This window comes from Typopeltis vanoorti, chromosome 4 (genome assembly GCF_054136105.1).
Source record: "Typopeltis vanoorti isolate ZY-2024b chromosome 4, IOZ_Tvanoo_1.0, whole genome shotgun sequence".
NCBI lineage: Eukaryota > Metazoa > Arthropoda > Arachnida > Uropygi > Thelyphonidae > Typopeltis > Typopeltis vanoorti.
In genome coordinates, this window is record NC_143552.1 from 152264254 (window position 1) to 152272083 (window position 7830).

Sequence of the window (7830 nt, forward strand, 5' to 3'; positions counted from 1 at the left end):
GGTAGTGTATGGAGGAGCAGAGTCCAGGATGAGGCAGGTGACCAGTGGGGTGCCTCTGGGCTCTGTGCTTGGGCCTTTGTTGTTTAATTTGTACATAAATGATAAAGGAAATGGCTTAAATTTTGTTGTTTGCTGATGATGCAAAGTTGGGTAGCGCAATAAAAAATCAAGCTGATGTTGGGAGTTTGCAGGATGATTTAAATAAGCTGGTAAAATGGGCAAAAGGAAATGGATGTCAGTTCAATGTGGAAAAGTGTAAAGTTATGCATTTTGGGGTTAAAAGATTACCAGCTGTGTACTACATTGATGGAATGGTACTCCAAGAGATTGATGAGGCTAGGGACTTAGGGGTGTTGGTAGATAGGGAGATGAAGTTCGGGTGGGGGCACATTGCTAAGATGTACAAGATTGCACATAGGATTACCTGGTTATTGAGGAACATGCTAACATCCAGAGATAAAGTGGTTATTATTCCCCTTTATAAAGCATTGATACTTCCACATTTGGATTACTGTGCTCAGGTCTGGTCACCTGGATTCCTTGGAGATGAGGAGGTTGTGAAAGGGTTCAGAGGAGAGTGACTATGTTATACATATACACAGGTTGATCTTGGCAAAGAAAGCACTCATTATTTATTTGAACTATTAGATCTGCTTCTTGATCTAAGAGTACTGTTCTACATTCAGTAAAGTTATTCAGTAAAGTTGGTGAGTGATGTAAAAAAAGTTTGGCTCAGATATGTCGATGATATTTTTGCCATTTGGCCCCATGGTTGCAAAACATTAAATACATTCTTTAGCCACCTGAACAAACAACACAAACGTATCCAATTCACGATTGAAATTGAAAACAATAACTCTATTCCTTTTCTAGACACACTCATCATATCTTCCCTCAGGCTGTCTCTCTCCTTCTCGGTCTACCGCAACCTACACACACACACAGGCCAGTACATACATAAAAATTCATACCACCACCCAACATAAAAACTAGGAGTGATATAAGCACCCTCAAACACAGAGCACTAACTATTTGCTTGAATGAACAATCTCTAAACCAAGAATTCGAAATCATTAACCATACATTTGCAAAAAAATAGCTATAATAAAAAAACAATTCACAAGATCCTCCATAAAAATACCACTAAAAATAAAAAAGACTATAAGAATGCCATAGGCAAACCATATTAGAGGCATCTCAGAAAAAATTGACAGAACACTACATAAATACAACATCAAGACTACCTTCAAATTCCCCGACAAAATTAAGAAGTTTACTCAGTTCTTCCAAAGATCTGCTTCCATACCTAGCCCACCCAGGGGTTTACAAAATCCAATGTACATGTAACTTACCATACATAAGGGAAACGGGATGCACTATCCCAATCAGAAAAGTTGAACACAGAAGACACATTAAATACCTCCATTATGGAAAACAGGGCTATCAGACTATGCACTCCACACATACCATAGAATTGACTGGAAAGGCACCAAGTCCCTACACCGCACCAAAACCTGGTTTGAGAGAAAATTTAAAGAAGCTTGCGAAATGCTAAAACACATCCAAAAATGAACAAAAATGACGGACTAATCATTCCAAGGATGTAGGACCCATCTGCAACCCTTATAGCACCTGAACAAGTCCAAAAGGATATCCCGATACGAGAGGCCTTTAGAAATGTTTAATGTAGTTTTGTTTTTAATTTATTTTTATATTTACTTTTTTTTTTAACTTTATTTTATTTTATATTTTTTTAATTTTTTTCAATATTATTAACTTTTTTCCCCCACTAGAGGTCAAGCTAAATAAAAGATTAATAAGCAGCTTAGAATCATTTTACCTTTGTAGAGTGCAGTAGATGTAGTTTGCTCCTTATTATTATTATTATTATTATTATTATTTTGACACCTCCAGGGAGTCCAAAGACTCATCGAGGGAGAGTGTGCCGACAGCATCGAACGATTGGCCCCCTTCCAACTACTAACCGCGCTCAAACTTACTTAACTGAGCCATTAGTAGCAGAGGCTCTACCAATCGACCAAACTTCGCCGGCTAGATATGTATTTTTTCCGATGATGACAACCTCAGTCAAAATGTCAATTGTTACTTTCCTAATATTAAGTAAAGTAATTATTTTAACACGTGACGTGTGTTGTGTTTCCCTAAATTCTTAACCATGAATGCTGATCACCGTGTAACCTTAAAAGAAGGAATCCTTGTGCAATGCAATTATCATGCATTCTTTCTATTCATGTGAGATCTTTCCTGAGGTAAGACTCAAATTATATAGACATGTCAAGGGCTTAGCCAGTTTGGATGAACATTCCTTTTGCATATGTGCTGATATCTGATCTGTCTCTGTTGTTGAATTCTTATCTGCGTTCTAGAGCTGTTATGCAACAACTCTATAACCTCCTTCTCATGCACAACTGTCTCTTCATCCAATGCACTGGTAGCAATTTGCACTATGTTATACATATTATTATTATTATTTTTATTATTACCACCCCAAAACCTCATGGAGTCAAAGAGTCATCTGGGAGTTCCTTTTATCACACACACAGCTCATCATAGTTTGAATGTGTTTTAAACACATTCAAACTCTTTGCAGACACCACATTCCAATCATTTATAACTCTGCACAGAAAAAACCTGCTTCTCACTCCCCTACTCACACCCTCTTTATACAGTTTCCAGGGATGACCTCTGGTTCTCCCCTGATCTCCCGCTATTCTCTGTAAAACTTCAATACCACTGATCCTATAACAACTCCTTACCAACTTGTAGGTCTCTATCATATCTCCCCTCTTAACAGGTTGATCTTGGCAAAGAAAGCACTCATTATTTATTTGAACTATTAGATCTGCTTCTTGATCTAAGAGTACTGTTCTGCATTCAGTAAAGTTATTCTTTGGCATTCATTCATTCTTTCTTTTACTTGCAGCATAATGATAAAATTCTTTTTTGGTTGCCTTTAGTCCACACAGCCAATTTCTTTTCATACCCTAACTTAGTTTTCTGCACAATACTCATGACTTTTCTAGCCTGTGCTTTATATATTTCATAACTCTTCTAGGTCTTATTTTCATGGTATTGTTTCCACATTATCTTCTTGTTATGAATCTCTTGGTTAATAAGACTGCACATCCATTTCATTTCCATTCTATTTGTTCATCAAACTCAAGGTACACACACAGATACTGCATAATTTAAGCATCTTTTCAAAGCTTTCCATGCACTGCTGATATCCTTTCTATTCATGAACTGATACAGTGGAACCAAAGATAATTTCCTGAGTGTGTGTTCCTAATTTAAACATATTATTATTATTATTATTATTATTATTGTGATTACCCAAGACCTCATCGAGTCAAAGACTCATCTGGGAGGTCCTTTTATCACACACCTCATCATACCATTTCATAAACACACTCAAACTCCTTGCAGACACCACACTCTCAGGCAAGGCATTCCAATCATTTACAACTCTGCACAAAAAAAACCTGCCCCTCACTCCCCTACTCGCACCATCTTTATACAGTTTCCAGGGATGACCTCTGGTTCTCCCCAGATCTCCCGCTATTTTCTGTAGAACTACTCCAACATTGATCCTATAACAACCCCTTACCAACTTGTAGGTCTCTATCATATCTCCCCTCTTTCTCCTGTCCACCAGACTCTGCAAATTACATCTTCTCAATCTTTCCTCATACTCGACATTCCAGAGGTCAGAAATTACCTTAGTCAGTCCTCTGGACCTTCTCCAATATCTCTTCATCCTTCTGAAAACCAGGTGACCAAATCTGGCCACGATAGTCCATGTATAGCATTATACAATGGAACAAGAACCTCCAAACTTCTACAAGTCAGTGTTCTCTGCATCATTCCCAGAAGCCTTTGTGTTGGCTTCACAATTTTGGCTTTGTGTCCCCTAAATTTCAGATCCTTATCCACTATCATCCCCAGATCTCTTATTTCTTCAATTTCCAAAAATATATCCTCACCAAGCATAAATTCTGCATCCCATCTTTGTTTTCCAAATTTTAAACCTTTACATTATGCAACATTGAACTCGCATCCCCATTTCCGTGCCAAATCACTCAATTTATTCAAGTCTTCTTATAAGGCCAAAACACCTTCTCTACTCTTCATGGTTTGTCCCAACTTTGCATCATCTGCAACAACTGAATATCTCCATCCAAATTTTCACCAATATCATTAATATATAAATTAAACAGTAAGGCCCTAAAACAAACCCTTGAGGCATTCCACTAGTGACTTTACTTTTCCTGGATATCGCTCCTCCATTCACAACTTGTTGATACCTATCAGATAGCCAGTCTCCAATCCAATGCACAAATCTAATATCCAACCCCATCTGCTCTATTTTGACTATCAAATTATCATGAGGTACTCTATCAAAAGCCTTTGCAAAATCCAAGTATATTACTATGTATCCTTCTCCTCTGTCCAAGGAAGAAGTCACTTTATTGTAATAAGTAAGCATTTTACTAAAATATGACCTCCCTCTAGCAAATCCATGCTGTCTATCAAAGATAATACCATTGTTTTCTACCCAATTCTGGATCCTAGTTCTCACAAGCTTCTCCAACAACTTAACCACAACACCTGACACACAGATAGGCCTATGGTCTGATGCTTGAGTTTGATCACCTCCCTCAGGAAGTGGCACAATCTTGCCCTCCTTCCACTCCTTAGGAACTTGACCGTATATATGTCAAGGAAGATGTCAACTCCCTGGCACATTCATTCAGAATACGTGGTGATATATTATCAAGTCCCACAGCCTTATTAACATCTAGTTTGCTCAATTTCCCCATACACCTCTTGCTCACTTACAGTCAGTCTCTCCTCCCCATTATCAACTGCTCTCAATCTCTTCATGAAGTCATATTCACAAGATAGAAAGACCTTTATGAACTGCTCATTAAGTATCTCCACCACACATTCCGCAACAGCTGTCTTAATAGCATTTTCTCCAATCAATGTCATCCTTCCAAAATCATTTTTTCTTTTGCTGGCTACATATCGAAAGAACTCCTCAGGATTCTTTTTGGCTCACCAACCAAGTCAACCTCCTTGCCTGATCTTTGTAGACCTCGTGGAATTGGTTATTTCCACTTCTCTTATGCTGCCTCCACAATGCCCTCTTTCTCTGTATCGCATGCTTAATCTCTTTATTCATCCATCTCACACCTACCTTATTTAACTTTCTCACCCTTGGAATACACTTAGACATTGCATCTACCAGATAGTTTTTGAAAATCCCCGAAGCTGCATTGATCTCTTTTCCAGCTAACCCATCATTCCATGCTACACCTGCAAGCTGTCTCCTAAGCTCTTCATTCATTCCCCTTGGAGTTCCATATACACTTTTTTCTCACAGAGGTCCTCACACTGCTGGTAATCACCTCATGGTCACTCTCACCAATTGGTGGATGATTTGACACCTTATTTATAATTACATCCTCTGATGAGATGACGAAATCCAAGACCCTCAAATCCTCACGTGCCCTCTGTTACATACTGTCTGAGGTAGTTATCCCTCAAGAACTCAAGAAACTCATTTTCTTTATTTCCAGTTGCTATCTCATCATTCCAGTCTATATTGCCACAATTAAAATCACCAATAATGATCACCCTTTTCTTATTTGCTTGCCTAATTTGATGATACGTTTCATTATCACCACAATGCACATTACCTGGTCTATAACAACATCCAACCAAGTATTTGATTCCATTCACCTCTATCTCACACTATACCCTCCAAACCACCGGCACTATTTCCCTCTTGCATCTCTACTTTGTATGGACATAACTCTTTCTCTATCATCAATAGCAGCCCCCCTACCTTTTTACCTCTTCTATCCTCACGAAACACATCATACCCTTCCATCTCCATTCCTGTCAGGATGTCATCTTCTTCCAACCATGTTTCACTTATTCCGACAATCTTTGGGTGAACAGATGCAATTAATGCAACCATTTCATCTGCCTTGTTTCTTATACTTCAGGCATTTGTATACAAACACAACAGCTCATTTCTGGATCTACAGCTAGTTCCATTGATACCACTCACTCGATGTGATCTCTCCATGCTCGACTGGGGCAATTTCCCTTTCTGCTTCTTCAATTTAGAACCCTTTTCAATTCAAACTGTTTCCTCTTGATCCCTGGTCATCCCATTCCTTTACTATTAGATTAATGCTGAAGAAATTTTTCACAGAATGGGAGAGAGAGAGGTAGAATAAGGGACCATCTCCAGTTAATGTACAAGAAAGTGTGAGCAAGGATAGGATATAAGGAGCAGGCTCTTTGCATGGAGAGTGGTTGGTAGATGGAATGCACTGCCTGAGAGTGTGGTGAATTTGGATACATTAAATGAGTTTAAAGCAATTTGCTGGACTTTGTGTGTAACTCTGTAATTAGTCTTTTGATTCCATGGAGGTCTAGTGTTAATCATAATAAGGAGAAGAAGAGGAGGAATTAAATGGAAATCTGCTGGAAGATCTAGTTATGATATCATCATAAAATGCAATTTACAGACAAAAAATACCGCTGTTGGTGATGGACAGTAGATGGCTTTGATGGTAGTTGTGTGTGATAGAAGAATTAAGTAGTACAGGAGACAGTTAGATGTGAGTATTAGAATGGAATAGAGTGCCTTCCCGTGATGAGTCCTTGTAGGTATCACATAATAATAATAATAATAAAATACACTGATATACAAGCAGACTTGGAAGCATTGTATAAAACAGCTGAAAGATTTTTAAAATAAATATGAATAATACAAAAGTTTTAAAATAAATAAGTCTTAAAATAAATATCAATAATAATACAAAAGTTCTTAAACTGAAAACAGAAAATGCCAAAAGGAAATTAAAACTGATCAATATGCAGTAGAATACATTAAGAATTTTACATACTTGGGAGCTAAGTGTTTATACTGAAAGTGGAATTGACAAAGATATAATGCAAAAATTAACAACAGCAAATACTGCTTTCAGAAAACTGAATATATGGAAATCAAAAAACAGGAATCTGATTGAAATAATTTTTTTCAAATAAAGTGTTGCATAAAATATTAAAAATATTTTGGCCCCATTATATAACAAACAATGAGTTACATAAATGCCAGCCTGGTTGGCTGAGTGATTAGTGTATCTGCTTTCTAGCCAAAAGGCTGTGGGTTCGAATCCTACCATGGGCATGGATGTTTGTGATTGTCTTTGAAAATACTAGTGATGGTGGTGGGCGGTAGATGGCGTTGGTGTAGTTGCGGTTTGTTGTAGTAGGTGGATTTGAGTGGTGGAGACAGAGTTGTAGAGTAGGTTCCCTCCCTCGATGAGTCTTTGGACTCCTTGGAGATGTCGTATAATAATAATGGTCTCATTGCCTGATTTACCAACATGGAGATTAAGCACCCTTTTCACAAAGTCTAATTTATTGCTGGGTTGGTTGAGTGGTTAGTGTATCCACTCTCCAGGTAAAAGGCTGTGGGTTTGAATCCTGCCATGGACATGGATGTTTGTGATTGTCTGTGAAATTACTGTTGTGGTAGGTGGTAGATGATGAAGATAGTTGCGGTTGGTGGAGACAGAGTTGTAGAGTAGGTTCCCTCCCTCGATGAGTCTTTGGACTCCTTGGAGGTGTTGTATAATAATAATGGTCTCATTGCCTGATTTACCAACATGGAGATAAAGCACCCTTTTCACAAAGTCTAATTTATTGCTGGCCTGGTTGGTTGAGTGGATTAGTGTATCCACTCTCTCCAGGTAAAAGGCTGTGGGTTTGAATCCTGCCGTGGAC